This window comes from Delphinapterus leucas, chromosome X, assembly GCF_059928025.1.
Source record: "Delphinapterus leucas isolate spDelLeu-1000000601 "Yukka" chromosome X, BTC_Dleu_Yukka2, whole genome shotgun sequence".
In the NCBI taxonomy this organism is placed as follows: Eukaryota; Metazoa; Chordata; class Mammalia; order Artiodactyla; family Monodontidae; genus Delphinapterus; species Delphinapterus leucas.
Window position 1 is genome coordinate 57,885,647 of NC_143150.1, and position 20,826 is coordinate 57,906,472.

The 20,826-nt window shown below is 36.2% G+C and overlaps 1 protein-coding gene and 1 pseudogene across 1 annotated transcript in view; both read right to left on the reverse strand.

The window, feature by feature from the left end:
- Positions 1 to 20,826, reverse strand: part of LOC149744253 (dachshund homolog 2-like) — a 401,383-nt gene that overhangs the window by 55,392 nt on the left and 325,165 nt on the right. The gene's annotated exons all lie outside the window — the stretch shown is intronic.
- Positions 2,303 to 4,844, reverse strand: LOC111178256 (ubiquitin carboxyl-terminal hydrolase 10 pseudogene; annotated as a pseudogene).

A 20,826-nucleotide genomic window follows, 5' to 3' on the forward strand; every position in this document is an offset into this window, starting at 1 on the left:
TCCTGGACCAGGGATCAAACCCCTGCTCCCTGCATTGGCAGGCAGATTCTTAACCACTGCAGCACCAGGGAAGTCCCTCATTAAGGTATACTTTCATCTATCAATCTATAATTACCATTTTACAAATATGATTCAAGTCATAAATTACTTTCTTCTTTTTCTAGATAAAGAAAACTACAATTCCAAACTAGGAAAATGACAATTTTTAAACTGCAAAAAATAAACTTTTTTTTTAACCAACTTTGTGATTTTTTTATTGATGGACGACAACTTTAGACTCTAGGTATCACTAGCTGTGTACAATTAGAGATGTAGCATCGTAGAGGAGCAGGCAGCAGAATTAAACAGCAGACATAGGGCAATGTCAATCTTCATTATTTTGCCCATTTTTCATTATGTGTACACAGAAGCATGAAGGCAATTTGAAATCTCTTAATGGCAATAAAGTTACAATCACTCATCTATACGGCTAACATCTTAGCTCCAATATTTCAATTGCAATGTGCACATAAGCAGCTTCTCATCACACAATTGTTAGTCAATTTTTCCTATTAGGAAACAGCAACTTAATTTTTGTGTTCATTTATCTTTTGAAGTAAAAACTATTTCTTCTCAGATAATAGCTCATTTTTATCATTTATCAAAAAATTAAATGGTGGGGGAGAAAAGTGTGATGTATTAAAAAATTTACTTTTTAAGGAAAGATAAAATTCATTTCAACAAATTTAAAAGTGTTGTTACTGGTGCAGGATCTATTCTACTGTACAGTTAGATGGAGAATAGGCATTATTTCAGAAATATGTTTTTTTTTCCCATAAAATTTCTTTTTTTTTTTCATCTTTACTGGAGTACAATTGCTTTACAATGGTGTGTTAGTTTCTGCTTCATAACAAAGTGAATCAGTTATACACATACATATGTTCCCATATCTCTTCCCTCTTGCGTCTCCCTCCCTCCCACCCTCCCTATCCCACCCCTCCAGGCGGTCACAAAGCACCGAGTTGAACTCCCTGTGCTATGCGGCTGCTTCCCACTAGCTATCTACCTTACGTTTGGTAGTGTATACATGTCCATGCCTCTCTCTTGCTTTGTCACAGCTTACCCTTCCTGCTCCCCATATCCTCAAGTCCATTCTCTAGTAGGTCTGTGTCTTTATTCCTGTCTTACCCCTAGGTTCTTCATGACATTGTTTTCCTTAAATTCCATATATATGTTTTAGCATATGGTATTTGTCTTTCTCTTTCTGACTTACTTCACTCTGTATGACAGACTCTAGGTCTATCCACCTCATTATAAATAGCTCAATTTCGTTTCTTTTTATGGCTGAGTAATATTCCATTGTATATATGTGCCACATCTTCTTTATCCATTCATCCGATGATGGGCACTTAGGTTGTTTCCATCTCCGGGCTATTGTAACTAGAGCTGCAATGAACATTTTGGTACATGACTCTTTTTGAATTATGGTTTTCTCAGGGTATATGCCCAGTAGTGGGATTGCTGGGTCATATGGTAGTTCTATTTTTAGTTTTTTAAGGAACCTCCATACTGTTCTCCATAGTGGTTGTATCAATTTACATTCCCACCAACAGTGCAAGAGGGTTCCCTTTTCTCCACACCCTCTCCAGCATTTATTGTTTGTAGATGTTTAATGATGGCGATTTTGACCACTGTGAGCTGATACCTCTTTGTGGTTTTGATTTGCATTTCTCTAATGATTAGTGATGTTGAGCATCCTTTCATATGTGAACTCAAAATGGATTAAAGACCTAAATGTAAGGCCAGACACTGTAAAACTCTTAGAGGAAAACATAGGCAGAACACTCTATGACATAAATCACAGCAAGATCCTTTTGGACCCACCTCCTAGAGAAATGGAAATAAAAATAAACAAATGGGACCTAATGAAACTTCAAAGCTTTTGCACAGCAAAGGAAAGCATAAACAAGACGAAAAGACAACCCTCAGAATGGGAAAAAATATTTGCAAATGAAGCAACTGACAAAGGATTAATCTCCAATATATACAAGCAGCTCATGTAGCTCTATATTAAAAAAACAACCCAGTCCAAAAATGGGTGGAAGACCTAAATAGACATTTCTCCAAAGAAGATATACAGATTGTGTATTTTGTTAAGTCAAGTGACAATCTATTTCAATCAAATGATTTTGATTTGGAAATTAGAAGTTAACAAACTATGTTGTGCACAATCTCCAAGGCGTCTCCTTTCATTCTAGCCCATTTTTGCAACAGGGAGAGAGTTTCTCTCTAAAGAGTCACTGAAGATAGGAGGGAAGTCGGTGAGACTTGGTGCTCAATAAGCAGTGTTGGGCACAGACAGTGACAGCTACAGCAGGTCCACATGGCAGTAATACAAGAAGTAGGCTGTGCACTCAGTTGTGGGCTTCAACACTTGGTATTTGTTAATCGCCTTGACCATCTGGTCGTTGATGTGCAGCCAGCCATTCAGACCAATCTGAAAGACATCCATGTTGTAGTGGCCACCAGTGTTGCTGCTGCTGTGGTGGTAGACCACTGCAAATAGCCTATAGGCTCTGTGACATTTAAAATTCTTATTTTTTAACCCCTGGAGAAAGCAGTTCTTTAATAATTTTCAAGTCTACAGGATACCCAATATTTTTTATAAGCTTCTGACTTCCACCAGTCTTCTCGTAAACAAACCATTTCAGGTACAACACGAGAAAAAGAGGGAGTTTTTCCAGAGTAACTCTTCAACTGATCTCAACCTCTTGTTTGTTTTTGGTGGTATAACCCTGGACAGATTCTCTTGTCACCAAGCTTTCCAACGCATCCTGGACGGTGCATATCTTGTCCAACTGGATATCCAGCTGCAACGTGAAGAACGGCTGCACGGTGGCAGACACTTCTGAACTCTGCTGGTAAACCACAGACCTGATGTGTTCACCAAAAATGCCAGTGATTGAGGTCTGGACAAAATCCACCTGGTGAATGAACAAGGTCTTATTTCAGGGGCCAACTTGCTCCCATTAGTCCTCATTTCATTTGCCTGGTTCTTCCTGCTTGTCTTTGTTCACTGAGTGGCTTTTGGGTCCATTGGAAATAGTAAGTTTTTCATTATTTGCTGAGAGAAGTTTCTTTAGGTTCAGCATTTCCTCATAAAGTCCATTTAGAATGAAGCCTAAGTACTCCTCAGCATCTTTTTGGTGACCCTTTTCAGAAAGGCTTGACTTGATAACTGTCAGGAGTCTATAAGTATACGTTGGTTCAAAGGCAGCTCCAGGGCGGGTATCCCTCATGATCCCCAAGAGCTTGTCTGGGTTTTGGAGGCACTGGCATATTAGTAAACTTATTCATTAGCCGAACAAAGCTATCTATCATGGGTGTAGATATACAAGGCCTCTGCACTTTTGAATACAGAGGAATGAACTTCATCAGGTGATACATCAGAGGGCAAGCAACCAATGCCTGGAGTGTAGCATTAATGTAGCCCCAGTTTCCTTTATTGATCAGCCCGCGGGGTTGCAATGACACTGGTTTATGAATCAAGGTTACGTTCTCCAGTAACTCTGCAATCTTTATGGCTACAGGATCCTCTGAAACTGGAACCAGCCCTTCCTTGACTTCAACCTCCTTTTCGGAGACTATGGCGGGAGGGGAATACTTAGTTTCCATGGAAACCACAGACAAGGAGGGAGAGGGGAGGGGAGGGAGTAGGAGGAAGAGGGCTTAGAATCCTGAAAAAGACTGGCCCACGATTTTGCAGGCCAACTGGTGGGAGCAGGGCCTACCACAGAGGCCTGGGCATCTGCAGGAGGGGAGGTGCTCTTAGCTTTCTCAGGGTCCATGTCTGAGCTTGCACAGTGTGCAACTCCACCCTGTTGGCAGCTGTGCCCTCAACCAAGGATTCAAGTATTTGTGCATTGGCACCTCCAAGGTTCTCAGTAGTATCAGTCCCAACCTAAGGCTGAGCCACAGCTGTCCTCAAAAGGGTGTCCATGGCAGCCTCTGTGTGGTAGCAAGATTATTCAATGTCAGCCCCATGGCAGGCAGCCCTCATGCTGCCCCTGCAGTCCTGGCCTTCTGATGAAGGCTCTAGGAAAGAACCACTAGTCACAGCATCACTGCTGAAGTCCGTGGCATCCTGGGGGCTGCCACAAGTTCTGGGTGCCCCTGACAGGGACACATCACCCATCAACTTTGCATCCTCTACACTTACACTGTTCTGGACTCTGGGATTGACATGGCCATTGACCAAGGCTTCTGTGGAAGTATACACTCGCTGCGATCTTTCAAGTAACTCTACCCAGGTGGACTGTTTTTGTTTTCTTTTTACGCTCCCTTTGTCCAAGACCACCCAAGATGCCATCATTTTCTAAAACTTCCACCTCCACGTTAGTGCTGCCATCCAGAGCAAATGCAGAGCCTGGGTACTGGTAGTTGGTGGAGCTACAGTTCACTTCTGTATCTATGTCATCAGGGATATTTTGGAAAGCTGTGCAAATAAGGATAAATTCAGGGGCCTAAGGATTCAATGTGTTTGAAATACTATATGTAGTTGGGAGTTCTCAGCAAAGTGTCAGTGTGTTCAGTTACTTCATTAACACCAAATTCAATTCTCTAATAGTCTTCTCCATTAGGTAGTTCATCAGCAGCTTGTGCACCAGGCAGAACTGCTCCACTACATAGATGATGCTCAACCGAAGAGCAAGGAGTCACAAAGAACTAATGGAATTCATCAGAGCTAAAATCTCCAAAAATATACTGTGGGTTGCGGAGGGCCATGGAGGCCTGTTTCAATGAGCCTCGGTGCTCAACTGACTCCTCATGCTGCTTCCCTTCTAAATCAAATTTTGATTTGTATATATTCTCACTAAATTGTTATAGAACAAAAGAAACATTTGCATGCAATAAGTGTTTATGGAATAAATGAAGAGGGGGAAGAGGATGGAAAAGCATTAAAGGAAGACAAGTGGAAATCAAGGATGTTCACAAGAGAGTAGAGTTCTATAATTTTATAGACACAAAAGAACTAAGGTACATTTTATTCCACCCATTCATTTTGAAATAAGCACCGAGTCTCTAGATGTTAACATTTCCCTTTTTTCAATGCATCCTCTATATTAAATACTTGTTCAAAAGAGAAAAGTATAATTCTGTCCTTGAGACTGAAAAACAACAACAAAAACAGCAGCAGCAGCAGCAGCACACTCTCCCATGGAAATAAGCTCTTTTCCATTTGAAAGAACTTAATATTATGACCCTCAATAATGAAAGGAATCTGCATTGTATATTGCAGTAAAAATAACAAACCTGTAATGAAGATCTTCAACCAGAAATCACGGAAACTGGACAGTTTACTGTCTGCTCTTAATTTTTTTAGTCAGGATTTTTATTTTAATTGAGAAAGGAAGTCTGTATGCCTGGGTTTCTATTGGCCTCAATCATAATTTCCAACTGTATGTATTCACAGATGACTACATATTGTCCTCTATATGAATAGAAGGAAAAGATGTCTGCTGTCCCTTGACATACTATTCATTACAGTGAAAAGTAAATAAGAACTATTTCATCTTCAGAGTATTTTTCTATGACATTAAAATTGAAACAATATTAAAGTCACATTACAGATCTTTATTACATTAAAGACCTGTAATAGAAGATATACAGTAATAACACATTTTTGCTTTACTCTAATGCAGTAATAATGGTGTCAAGTTAAATAAAAATATTCACTAAAATAAACATTTGAGTTACAAACTTAAGAGTTTGCAAACATTACTAGAAGCAAATGAAATAAATTTCAAGGTCTTAAATTGTGAAGGAAAGGCTGTGAGTTTAATTGTACTCCATAGTAGTATGAATTTTCTCTTTCCCTTAGGACTGTAAGGGGAAATCAGTAAATTGATGGGTAATCCAAATAAAAGTTCATCAAAACTCAGGGCCTTTGTTACATGTACAGCAAGGACTACTAAAATCATATACCATAATTTACCTGTGTGATTAGTGGTACAGAAATTGTGTACCTGGCCATACAGGGAAAGGTCAAAATACATGCTGTAACAAAGTTGGTGGTGCTTCTAGGTAAAACAGGTAAACACATACCACCCTTTCTCTCTCACACAACACAGTGATACCTAGACAGAATGCATGATGTATCTCTTTGAGAATTCTGAATAGTATATTAGCAGGAGGATAGAGTGAGAACATCAGAATTCAAAGTACTACTGATCTGGTAGTAGGATTGCACAATTTCCCCTCCAGTATCTTCTAGCTTGAACTCAACATAGCCTGAAACATATAAATGGGCACTGGTGCAGACAGAGAGGGAAATAGGAGAAGCCCTCTGCCTCTGGCTTAAGGAGCAGGAAAGGGAACTCCTACCATTCAGAGATACTGGAAATCCTTGATTTTTTGCTTTCGTTTTTTGTTTCTTTGTTTTCCTTTCTCCAATCCCTCATGTCCTAGCTCTCAATCTGTAGTGTGGAACCAAGAGTACAGGAAGTTCCCCTTCTGATCAGAGGAGATCTGGTACCAAGAACTTGGGGCCAAGCCCATTGATATTTTTTTTTTTATTTATGACTCCCCACCACGAGAAAATGAACACAGGCTCAGGAATGGAAGTGCCCAATAAGGTGAAGTAACCAAGTCTCAAATATCTGTCCAAAGGTCTGAAAAGAGGAGACCCAAAGAACTTGAAATCACAGGAGAAGTCAAGAAGAGGGAGCTACTCAAGACACTGAGCCTATAAAATAGTTTATGAAATCCTGGTATCAAGTCTGAACTGTATGTGCATGGGGATCTGATCTTATTCTGCATACCAAAGACTTTGAGAAATAAACTAAATGAAACTACTGCCAAGCACCAGAATGCCCTAGGTAATGCACACAAATGATAGATTTGAAAATCACTGCACAGACTTTTAACAATAATTACATTGAAAGCACAACACACACAGTGTGGATGAGAAGTTGTGGCCTGAACATAAAAAGGTCGTTTCCTTGATAAAACCAAATATCAACATTCTGCACAGGCAATATTCCGCATAGGCTTTAAATAAGTCCTAAAATCTAACATAATATTCAAAATATATAGAATAAATTATAAAGTTATTAGATACACAAGAACCAGGAAAGACTGAGCTTGCATGGAAGAAATAATCAATAAGAGATGAATTCTAGAACAGCGATGTTAGGAGCTCTGCAGAACTGCTCCCAGGGGAAAAACATAATTGATAAGAATTATTTGAAACCAAAAATTTTAAGTCTGTTAGAAATATCCCCAATTAAATACAGCAAAAGAAGAAACATTTACCCCCCCCCAAAATATATAAAATCTCAATAAGAACAGCAAAAGTCAGTGACACTTGAGCCAGGAAACCCTCTCTCCCTCCCCTCTGCTTCAATTCAGCAGGACAGGAGCTGCACTATGAGCAGGTGTGACCAAAAACACAGGGTCGTCTCCTCTCCCAGATCCCAGTTAAGGGCTATGATATCTCTGAGGATGGAAAGACATTTCTCATCCTCCTCAGTTCCATGTTACAAAAGCTCTATTACATTCTGAGTGTTCTAGGTCTCTTTTCCTCCACCTAGCCACAATTTACAAGGCAGAAGCTCTAACAAGGTGCAGAAGAACAGAAACAGTGCAGCCCAGATCACTTTTGTCCCAGCTCATTCAAAGGATGAAGGTTCTATCTTGGGAAAGGCAAGTGAAGAAGAGCAGAAGTTACTGCCATGTGAAGCAGGGGTGTCATTCTGAGAGAAGTAAGCCACCTCCCTGTACCCAAATCCAGAGAAATGGTGCACAGTTGTTAACTGGAGAGACAGAGGTGGGCCATAATAACAGAAAACTAAGAAGCTCTTCCCAAGGGAACTGACTTTATTTGGTAGAGTTTTGGAAAGTTCAAACTTCATGGTGCTGTTGAATATAATGGATATTTTAGATGTAAGCAATAAAGAGGAGGCTAAAAACTCCATGAGAACAACCAGTTAAACCATAGGCCAGCTAGCTGACAAGAGAAAACCAGGGAAAGAAACAATTAAGAAGATCCCTCCTGGGGTCAGAACAAACCTCAAAGAATAGCTTATAAAATCAACCCCTGCAAAGTGGCCAGAATATAATTGGGTCAGACTATATGTAGTATTTATACCCCCAATGCATTGTCAAAAATAAGAGAAAAATCAGCTGGTTATGACTCAGGGCTAAGGGCTGAATGAGATATCAACAGAGGCAAACAGCTTGACAGAGATATCAGAGAAAGTGACAGTCAAAGAGAACCATGATAAAACCTTGTCATCCCATAGTGACTGTATTTATGCTAAAGGCTGTGCCCTCTGAGGAGGAATAAAATAGACATTTTAAAAATGTTACTAGTAATAGAGAGGGACATTTTATAATAATAATGGTCAATAAATCACAAAGATGTAATGATTATAGATATATGTGCACCTACAAACAGAGCTCCAAAATGCATAGTGCAAAGCCTTAAATAATAAATGTAAAAATAGATAATTTAGATCATAGTTGGAGACTTCAGTAATCCACTTACAATAACAGATAGAACAACTAGGTAGTAGGTCAACAAGGAAATACAAGATTTGAACAATACTACAAAGCAAGTAGACCTAAATGACATCTATAGAATACTACACCCAAAACCAGCAGAAAACATTCTCCTGAAGTACATAGAACATTCTACAGGATAGACCATATGCTAGGCAGTAAAACAAACATCAGTAAATTTAAAAGAATTGAAAACATGCAAGTTTTATATTCTGAACACAGTAGAATTAAATTAGAAATAAATAAAATGAAGGGGACTTCCCTGGTGGTGCAGTGGTTAAGAATCTGCCTGCCAATGCAGGGGACATGGGTTCGAGCCCTGGTCTGGGAAGATCTCACATGCCACGGAGCAACTAAGCCCATGTGTCACAACTACTGGGCCCGTGTGCCACAACTACTGAAGCCCACGCACCTAGAGCCCATGCTCCACAACAAGAGAAGCCACCACAGTAAGAAGCCCCTGCACTGCAACGTAGAGTAGCCCCCACTTGCTGCAGCTAGAAAAAGCCCGTGCCCAGCAACGAAAACCCAACACAGCCAGAAAGAAAGAAAGAAAGAAAGGAAGGAAGGAAGGAAGGAAGAAAGAAAGGAAGGAAGGAAGGAAGGAAGGAAGGAAAGGAGGAAGGAAGGAAGGAAGGAAGGAAGGAAGAAAGAAAGAAAGAAAGAAAGAAAGAAAGAAAGAAGGAAATTTTAAAATAAATAAATTAAATAAATAAATAAAATGAAGACGTTTGGGGAATTCACAAATATGAGGTAACTGAAAAACATGTTCCTAAATTACCAATGGTTGAAACACAAGATCACAAGGGAAATTAGAAAGTCGTTTGAGATGAATGAAATGAAGACACAACATACCAAAACTTATTGAATGTAGCTAAAAAAGTACTTAAAGGGAAATTTGTAGATGTAAATGACTATATTAAATATGGAGATGGAAATACACTCCATGTTCACGGATTAAAAGACTTAATATTGTTAAGATGGCAATACACCCCAAAGCAATCTATAGATTCAATGCAACCCCTATCAATATGACAACAGCTCTTTTTTTTTCCTGCAGAAATGGAAAATACAATCCTAAAATTCATATGGAATTGCAAAGGGCTCCAAATAGAAAAAAAAACAATCTTGAAAACAATAACAAAGTTGAAGAACTCAAACTTACCAATTTCAAAACTTACTACAGCATTGTAGTAATCAAGACAGTGTGGTACTTCCTTAAGGATAAATACCTAGATCAATGGAATAGAATTGAGAATCCAGAAATAACCCCCACATCTATGATCACAGGGTGAAGAGACCATTCAGTGGGGAAAGAATAGTATGTTCAACAAATGATGCTAGTACAACAGAAGCTAACTCTAAAACTTTTAGAAGAAATTATAAAGGTAAACCTTGATGGTCTTGGATTTGGCAACAGTTTCATAGATATGACCCTGAAAGCACAAGGAACAAAAGGAAAATCTACATAAATTGGAATTTACTAAGTTAAACATTTTTGTGTATCAAACACTATCAAAAGAGTGGAAAGACAACCCACTGAACAGGAGAAAATATTTACAAATCATATATCTGATATGATTCTAGTATCCAGAATATGTAAATATTCTTACAACCAAAAAGCAGACAAACAATTAAATAATGGGCAAAGGAGCTGAGTAGACATTTCTCCAAAAAAGATATACTAACAGCCAAATAGGACATGAAGATACTCAATGTCATTAGTCATTAGTGAAATGCAACTCAAAACCCCAAAGAGGTACCACTACACACCCATGAGGATGACCATATGGAAAAAAAAATAAGTAAGTATTGGGGAGGATGTGGAGAAATTAGAACACATATACATTGCTGGTAGGATTGTAAGATGGTGCAATCACTGTGGAAAAATGTTTGGTGGTTCTTGGAAAAGTTAAACATAGAATTACCATCTGAGCAAGGAATTCCACTCCTAGGTCTATACCATAATTGAAAACAGGTCTTAAAGCAAAAACCTGTACACTAATGTTCAGAACAGCACTATTCACAGTAGTGAAAAGATGGAAATAACCCAAATGTCCATCAACTGATAAATGGATAAACAAAATGTGGTTTTAAAATATAAAACTAATATATATAAAATATATTATTATTATAAAAATAATAAAAAATAGAAAATAATAGACATAGAAAATAGACATAGAAATAGACATAGAAAATAGACATAGAAAATAATAAATATTGATACATGCTACACCATAGATGAACCTTGAAAACATTATGCTAGTGAAAGAAGCCAGATGCAAACGGCCACATATTGTATGATTCTTTTCACATAAAATATCCAGTACAGGCAAATCCACAGAGAAAGAAAGCAGAATAGTGGCTGCCAGGGGCTGGGAGAAGGAGTATGAAAAGTGACTGCTTAAGGAGTAAGGTATCACTTTGGGATGATGAAAAAATTCTGGAGCAACATAGTGATTGTACAATGCTGTGGCTGTACATAATGTTCCTGAATTGTACACTTTATAATGGTTAAAATGGTAAAATTTTTTTGCCTTTAAAAATTATTTTCATTTACTTGGATCCCTCAAAAGCTTTAACTAAAATATTAATTTTGTTAACCCAATGTAGACCCACCCCTACATCCACAAATTCACCAAATTAGAAAAGAATGGCTAGGTCCCATGATTGAGCATAAACACTGTAATGGTATTAACCCAAGTTTTTAGTAGGCTTTTTCTCGCCTTCATACACTAGTTTTCTACTTCTGTGTTTATGGTATTATGATAAGTGTGCTGGTTTTTGTAATCTTAACTTGTACTTAGCAGTAGATATATATAAATTATAAATTCAAATAAAAATAGAAAAGTTGAATCTTTGAGGTAGAGAATAAAAGGGAACATGGACAGTTCCTCCTTCTAAACTTTATGTTATGTGTATTTTTCCACACAAAAAGTCTCAAAACAACAACCTTCTACCTTATGAAACCAGAAATAAAAGAAGAGAAAACTCAACCCAAAGCAAGTAGAAGAAATAAAATGGTAAAGTTTATAGGGGAAATAAGTGAAATAGAGAATAGAAATCAATAAATAAACTCAAGTAAACCAGAAGTTGTTTCTTTGAAAGATCAACAAAATTGACAAACTGTTAGATAGACAGACAAAAAGAGAGAGAAGATTCAATTGACTTAAATCAGAAATAAAAAAGAAGACATTACTAAAGACCTTACAGAAATAAAAAAGATTATAAGCCTAGGTGCAATGGACAAAATCCTAGAAACAGAAACAAACTATCAAAATTGACTCAAGAAGAAATAGAAAATGTGAGTAAATTGAATGCCAAAATCAAATATATCACAAGAAAACTATAAAACAATTTATCCTATGAATCTACATGCAAAAATCCTCAACGAAATACTAGCAAACCAAATTCAGCAACATATAAAAAGCAATATACACCATGGCCAATTGAGATTTATCTGAATAATTCAAGAATGGCTTAACATAGAAAATCAATTAATGCAATATACCATATTAATAGAATAAAGGGTCCAAACCATATTGTCATATCAATAGAAGCAAAAAAATTGACAAGATACAACACTCTTTCTTAGTAAAAAACTACTCCACAACTGGGAATAAAGGGAACTTCACCTGATAAAGGGCATATACAAAATCTCACAGAACATCATAATTAATGCTTTGCCCCTAAGAGCATGAAAAAGAAAAGGATGCCTGCTATTGCCACCTCTGTTGAAAAGTGTACTGGAGGTTCAAGCTATAGGAATTAGTGAAGTAAATAAAATAAAAAGCTATGAGATTGGAAAGGAAGACATAAAACTACCTCTACTCATGTATCACATGATATTGTATATAGAAAATCTTAAGGAATTCAATTTTAAAAGCTATTGAATTAAGAAAGTAGATCAACAAGGTTGTAGAATACAAAATCATTATATAAAATAATTGTATTTCTGTAAACACCTAAAAATAACACAATGAAATTGAAATGACTATTAATTTACAATAATATCAAAAGAAATACAATATTTAGTAATAAATTTAACAAAAGAAGTGAAAAATGAATACTCTGAAAATTAAAACACAACTCATTAATTAAAAGGCAAATAGCTCAATTAAAAAATGGGCAAAAGGATCTGAATCAACCCTTCTCTAATGAATTATATACAAATAGCCAATAAACACATGAAAATATGTTTAGTATCAGTATCCATCAGGGGAATGTAAGTTAAAACCATAATGAAAGATGTTGAATATACAGACTTACAGCTTACTAGAACAGAGGCCTAGAAAAAGAATTTTACTATTAGAGCCAATACCAAGGCAGAAAACTTAAACTGTAATTGCCAAAGGCTCAGAGTAGACAAGCTTGAGAGTTAAAAATGCCAGGGAGGGCCAGTCTTAGAGGGTTCCCCATAATTTTAGGTGTTTTACCTCCAGGAGATCTACCAGGTCCTCATAGTGAAGATCAGAGAAAAATCCCCTAGTACTTTTGGCTAGAAGAGGGGGAATGTAGCCATTTTTAAATACACCCAGAGCATTCTGTTCTTCTAATAAAAAATGACCTCAGGGAGACTATATTACCAGAGCCCAACTGACTGGAGTTTTACTGGAAACTAACTGACCTGGAGAAGGGAAAAACCTAACTCTAGATACCTCTGACAGATCTCCATGTCTAGACAATATTTAAGAAGTAGGCTCTAGGGAAACCCATGGTCCACAGGAGACAAAAACAAGGAAAATAGAGACAATTTTAGCTTCTTACACCTACGGAGATAGCAAACATTAAACACAGGCTAGCAACCACCCAGATAAAAATAAAACCTCACACTAAAAGGCCTATTTATCTAAATTCCTTTATCCAGTACATCTTGTCCAGCTTGCAACAAAACATCACAAGAGGGCTTCCCTGGTGGTGCAGTGGTTGAGAGTCTGCCTGCTGATGCAGGGGACACGGGTTCATGCCCCGCTACGGGAGGATCCCACATGATGCGGAGTGGCTGGGCCCGTGAGCCATAGCTGCTAAGCCTGCATGTCCGGAGCCTGTGCTCTGCAATGGGAGAGGCCACAGCAGTGAGAGGCCTGCGTAATGCAAGAAAAAAATAAAATCACAAGACACAATAAAAGACAAAACAAAACCAAAAACAAACAAACAAAAAACAGTTTAAACAGACAGCAAACATCAGAACCAGACTCAGATATGGCAGAGATTTAACAATTATCAGACTGAGAATTAAAAATAACCATGATTCATATGCTAAGGATACTAATAGACAAAGTAGACAACATGCAACAAAAGGTTAACTGATGTTGGCAAAGAGATGGGAACTCAAGAAACATGCAAAATGAAATGATAGAAAGTTTTTAAAAACTGTAACAAAATGATGAATGCCTTTGATATGATCATCTATAGACTGGAAATAAAGAAAGAAAGAATAAGTGAACATGAAGAAAGGTCAATATGGACTTTGAAAATTTAAAATCAAAGAGAAAAAAGAATGAAGAAGATGGAACAAAATATCAAAGAACTGTGGGAAAACTACAAGTGTTGTAACATATGTTTCATGGAAATATCAGAAAGAGAAGAAAGAAAGACAGAGAGAGAAGACATATTTGAAGTAATAATGAAATTATTATTGTAGACACCAAATTATAGATCCAGCGAGCTCAGAAAACAAGAAGCTCTATATATATATATGCGTGTGTGTGTTTGTGTGTGTGTGTGTGTATACACACACACACACAGAGTTGACCTTTGAAGAACATGGGTTTGAACTGCACAGGTACACTTATATGTGGACTTTTTTCAATAAATACTGCAGTACTACATGATCTGTTGTTGGTTGAATCCATTGATGCAGAAACAGGGATACAGAAAGCTGACTATAAAGTTTTATCCATATTTTCAACTGTGTGTGGGGAGTCATACCCATAACCCCCACGCTGTTCAAGTGTCAACTGTATGTATAACTATAACTAGGCGTATCATATTCAAACTAAAGAAAATCAAAAACAAAGAGAAAATCATAAATTAAAGAAGTAGGTGGATAAAGCCATACTTATAGAGGAGCAAGGACAAGAGTTATATAGGCTTTTTCTCCAAAAACCAGCAAGCAAGAAGACAGTGAAGTGTAATTTTTAAAGTGTTGAAAGAAAAGAAAAACACCAACCAATAATTCTTTACTCCATGGCATTATCCTTCAAAAGTAAAGGAGAAATAAAGATTTGTTAGACAAACAAAAATTGAGGGGATTTTTTACTAGTAGACTAGCCATGCAAAAAATGTTAAAAGAAGTTCTTCAGAAAGAAGGAGAATGATATATATCTAAAATCTGGAACTATATAAAGAAAGGAAGAGCATTAGACAAGGAATAAATGAAGGTAAAATGAAATCTTTTATTTTCTTCATTTTTAATTGATTTAGCAGTTAGCAGTATGTTCAAAATAGTAATACCAATGATGCACTTGGCAACTTATAACATACGGATAGGCAAAAATGAATGATGGCAATATTGTAAGGGAGAGACGAGAGGAATTGGGAATATTCTGTTATAAGGTAATTGCACTAACTGTAAAATTTTGGATGTAGTATTATTTAAGAATGGACTTGGATTAGTCATAAATGTATATTGCAAATTCTAGGGCAACCACAAAAAATAGCAAAATAAGAATATAATTGGAATGCTAAAAGACAAGATAAAATGGATTCATGTACAATGCTCAGTTAAAATCAGAGGCAGAAAAAGAGTAGGAATCAAAAGCAGACACAAAAAACAAGGACAGTGAATAGAAAAAAGCTACAAAAAAAGAAAAAAGCTACAAATACAATAGGTATTAATCCCACTATATCAATAATCACTTTAAATGTCAATGGTCTAAATATACCAATTAAAAGGCAGAGACTATCAGAGTGTATTAAAAACACCTAATTATATGTTATTCATAAGAAACCAACTTTAAATTTAAAGACACAGATAGATTTAAAATAAAGGGATGGAAAAAGACATATCACGCTAATACCAATCAAAAGAAAGCCGAAGTTTTCTTAATTTCAGACAAAACAGACTTCAGAGCAAGGAAAATTCTTAGGAATAAAGAAGGCACTGCATGATGATAAAGGGGCCAATTCTCCAAGAAAGTCTTAATTCTTAAGGTGAATGTGCCTAACAACAAAGCATCAACATACATGACACAAAAGCTAATAGAACTTCAAGTAGAAAAAAACTAATCCACTCTTATAGTTGGAGATTTCAACACCCATCTATCAGTAATTGACAGATCCAGCAGGCAGAAAATCAGTAAGGACAGAGTTGAACTGAATAGCACCATCAATCAACTAGATCTAGTTTACATTTACAAATTCTTCATTCAACAACAGAAGAATACACATTCTTCTCAAACTACTTTGAACATTCTCCAAGACTGACCACATTCTGGTCCATAAAACATGCTGTTACAAATTTAAAGGACTAAAAATCATACAAAGTATGCTCTCAGATCCCAATGAAAATAAACTAGAAATTATAATAGAAAGATACTTGGAAAGCAGCCGCATATAGACATTAAATAGCATACTTTTACATAACATGTGGATCAAAAAGAATTTCAAGATAAATTTAAAGTATTTTGAACTGAATGAAAATGAAAATACAATTTATCAAAATCTGTGGAGTGTGATGACTGCAGGACTTAGAGGGAAATCTATGAAATTGCATTAGTATATTACAAAAGAGAAAGACATAAAATGAATTATTCAAGCTTTCATCTTAGGAAACTAATAAAGGAAAATCAAATTAAATCCAAAGAAAGCAGAATAAAAGTAATAATAAAATTACAGCAAAAATCAGTGAAATTGAAAACAGAAAATCAATGAAACCAAAACCCGATTATTGGAAAAGGTCTATTAAATTTATGAAACTTCTAACCTGCCTAACTAAGAAAAAAATGAGAGAATTAAATTACTAATATCATAAATGAAAGAGGGGCCATTATTACTGATCCTATAAACATTAAAAACTAATAAAGAAATATTGAAAATTACTATGTTTGCAAATTTGATAACATAAGTGAAATGGAAAACTTCCTAGAAAGCAAAAAAAGTGAAAATAAACAAATGGGACTACATCAAGCTTAAAAGGTTTTCCACAGCAAAGATAACCATCAACAAAATGAAAAGGCAATCTACTGAATGGGAGAAGTTATTTGCCAATGATATATTTGATATGGGGTTAATAACAAAAATAAATAGAAAACACACAACTAAATATCAAAAATAAAAACATTAAAACAGGATTTTAAAATGGGCAAAGGACCCAAATAGACATTTCTCTGAAGAAGACATACGAATGGCCAACAGACACATGAAAAGATGCTTAACATCACTAATCATTAAAGAAACACAAATCAAAACCATGAGGTATCACTTCACATCTGTCAGAATAGCTATTGTCAAAAATACAACAAATAATAAGTTGGCAAGGATGTATGGAAAAGGGAATCTTCGTGAACCATCAGTGGGAATGTTAATTCGTGCAGCCACTATGGAAAACAGTATGGACATTCTTCAAAAAATTAAAAATAGGTCTTCCTATTTTTAGGCAGCAATACCACTTCTGGGTATTTACCCAAAGAAAACAGAAACACTTATTTGAAAAAATACATGTACCATTATGTTAATTGCAGCATTATTTACAAGAGCCAAGATATGGAAGCAACCTAAGCCTAAATATAGAAGGTAACCTATGATTAGCAACATAATCAATAGATGAATGGATAAAGAAGATATAGTATATTACTCAATGGAACATTACTCAGCCATAAAATGGAATGAAATCTTGCCATTAGTGACAACACAGGTGGATCTAGTGGGTATTATGCTAAGTGAAATAAGTCAGAAAGAAAAAGACAAAATCTGTATTTCACTCATATGTGGAATCTAAAAAACACAAAACAAATGAACAAAACGGAACAGACTCATAAATACAGAAAACAGACTGGTGGTTGCCAGAGGGGAGGGAAGTGGAGGGTTGGATGAAATAGGGGAAGGAGGTTAAGAGGTACATACTGGAGTTATAAAATAAATAAGTCACAGGGATGTTATATACAACATAAGGAATATAGTCAGTAATACTGGAATAATTTTGTATGGTTACTCGACTTATCATGGTCATCATTTTGTAACGTAGTTAAATGTCAAAACATTATGTTTTACACCTGAACCTAACATAATTTTGTACATCAACTATACTTCAATAAACAAATAAATAGATAATAGGCCCATATCTTTTTAAAAATTTTAATCAATACTTAATAAACTTCAAAATCAGAAAGCACAAGGCCCAATTGTTACACTAGTGAATAAAACCAAACATTTAAAGAAGAAATTACACCAATTCTTTACAATATCTTACAGAAAATAGATGCAGAGGGAATACTTACTAACTCATTCTTTGAGGCCAGCATTACACTGATACCAAATATTTTCTTTTATTAAAAGAAACAAAAACTACAGATGAATATCTCTCATAAACTTAGACACAAATGTCCTTAACAAAATATTAGTAACTTGAGTCCAACAATTTATAAAAAGTTATACACCATGATCAAATGAGATTTCTTGCAGGTATGCAAGTTTGCCTCAACATATGAGAATTGGTGAATGTAATCTGTCACATCAAGAGGATAAAGAAGAAAAGTCATGTGATTATATAAATATATTCAGAAAAAGCATTTGACAAAATCTAACGCATATTCTTTTATTTTGCGGTACGCTGGCCTTTCACTGTTGTGGCCTCTCCTGTTGCGGAGCACAGTCTCCAGACGTGCAGGCTCAGTGGCCATGGCTCACGGACCTAGCCACTCCACGGCATGTGGGATCTTCCCGGACCGGAGCACAAACCCGTGTCCCCTGCATTGGCAGGTGGACTCTCAACCACTGTGCCACCAGGAAGCGCTAACACATATTCTTGATAGAAACTCTCAATAAGGTAGAAATAGATGGGAACTTCCTCAACTTGATATAGAACATCACAAAAATTCTACAATTAACATCATAATTAATGGTTATAAACTAAGTGCTTTTCTGCTGAAATAAAAAATAAGCCAATGAAAACCCGCCCATGGACAGACACCAGCCCCAGGAACACCACAGCCATGCAGCATGCCCTGGCAGGACCCAGCACACCCACCAGCAGACTGGCACCAGCCATGGAACCCCCACCCTGACCTCATTCCTGACAATCAGCAGTCAAGCACCAGCTCTGGGACACGTTGGGCCCCTCAGCCAGTGACCCATGGAATTCAGCCCCAACCACCAATGAGCAAACACCAGATTCAGGACCCCCAGTGCCCTGAAGCCAGTGACCCCAGGCCAAGTTATGCCTACCAGTAAGCTGGCAGTAGCCCCAGCACCACCTGGACCAGGTGACAAAAGAAAATGAAAACACAACAATCCAAAATCTGTGAGATGCAGCAAAAGCAGTTTTAAGAGGGAAGTGTATAATGATACAGGCCTTCTCAAGAAAGAAGAAAAGACCCAAACAACCTAACTTTACACCTAAATGACTAGAAAATGAAGAAAAAACAAAGCCTAAAGTTTGTAGAAGGAAAGCAATCATAAAGACCAGAGCAGAAATAAATGAAATAGACACCAAAAAAAACCCAGAATAGATTAATGGAACTAAGAGTTGGTTATTTGAAAAGGCGAACAGAACTGATAAACCTTTAGCCAGACTCATTAAGAAAAAAGAGAGCTCAAATCAATAAAATCAGAAATGAAAATGAAGTTAAAACCAACACCACAGAAATACAAAGGATCAAAAGAGATTACTATAAACAACTATATACCAATAAAATGGACAACCTAGAAGATATGGACAAATTCCTAGAAATGTACAATCTCCCAACACTGAACCAAGAAGAAATATAGGACATGAACAGAACAATTAACAGGAATGAAATTGAATAATAAAATATCTCTCCATGAAAAAATGTCCAGGACCAGATGGCCTCACAGGTGAATTCTGCCAAACACTTTGAGAACAGTTAACATCTATCCCTCTCAAACTATTCCAAAAAGTTGCAAAGGAAAGAATGTTTCCAAACTCATTCTACAGGGCCAGAAACATCCTGATACCAAAATCAAACTTATCACAAAAGGAGAAAATTACAGGCCAATATCCCTGACAAATATAGATGCAAAATTCCACAAAAAATATTAGCAAATCAAATTCAACAATACACGAAAAAGATTATACAACATGAACAAGTGGGATTTATTGGAGGAATGTAAGAATGGTTCAATATCCACAAATCAATCAATGTGATACACTACATTAACAAAAGGAAGGATAAAAATGATATGGTCACATCAAAAGATGCAGAAAAAGCTTTTGACAAAATTCAACATTCATTTATAATAAAAACGTAGGTATAGAAACAACATACTTTGGCATAATAAAGGCCATATATGATAAGCTCACAGGAAACATCATCTTAACAATGAAAAGCTGAAAGCATTTCCTCTAAGATCAGGAACAAGACAAGGATGTCCACTCTCGCAACTTTTATTCAACATAGTATTGGAAGCCTTAACAATCAAACAAGAAAAATAAATAAAAGGAATCCAAATTGGAAAGGAAGAAGTAAAATCATCATTGTTTGCAGATGACATGATATAATACATAGAAAATCCAAAAGGCACCACCAAAATACTATTAGAGATCATCAATGAATTCAATAAAGTTATAAGATAAAAAATTAATATACAGAAATTTGTTGCATTTCTATACACTAACAATGAACTATGAGAAAGAGAAATTATGAAAATGAGCCCATTTATAATTGCATCAAAAAGAATAAAATATCTAGGAATAAATCAAACTGAAGATGTGCAAAACCTCACATGAGAAAACTATAAGACACTAATGAACAAAATTAAAAATGACACAAACAGATGGAAAGATACACGGTGTTCATGGATTGGAAGAATTGATATTGTTAAAATGACCATACTAGCAAAGGCAATCTACAGATTCAGTACAATCCCTATCAAAATACCAATGGCATTTATCACAGAACCAGAAATAATGATTCTAAAATTTGTGTGAAAAAAAAGACACCAAATAGCAAAAGCAATCTTGAGAAAGAAGAACAGAACTAGGGGTATCATTCTCCCTGAGTTCAGACTATATTACAAAGCTACAATTATCAAAACAGCATGGTACTGGCACAAAAGCAGACACATAGATCAATGGAACAAAATAAAGAGCCAAAAATAAACCCA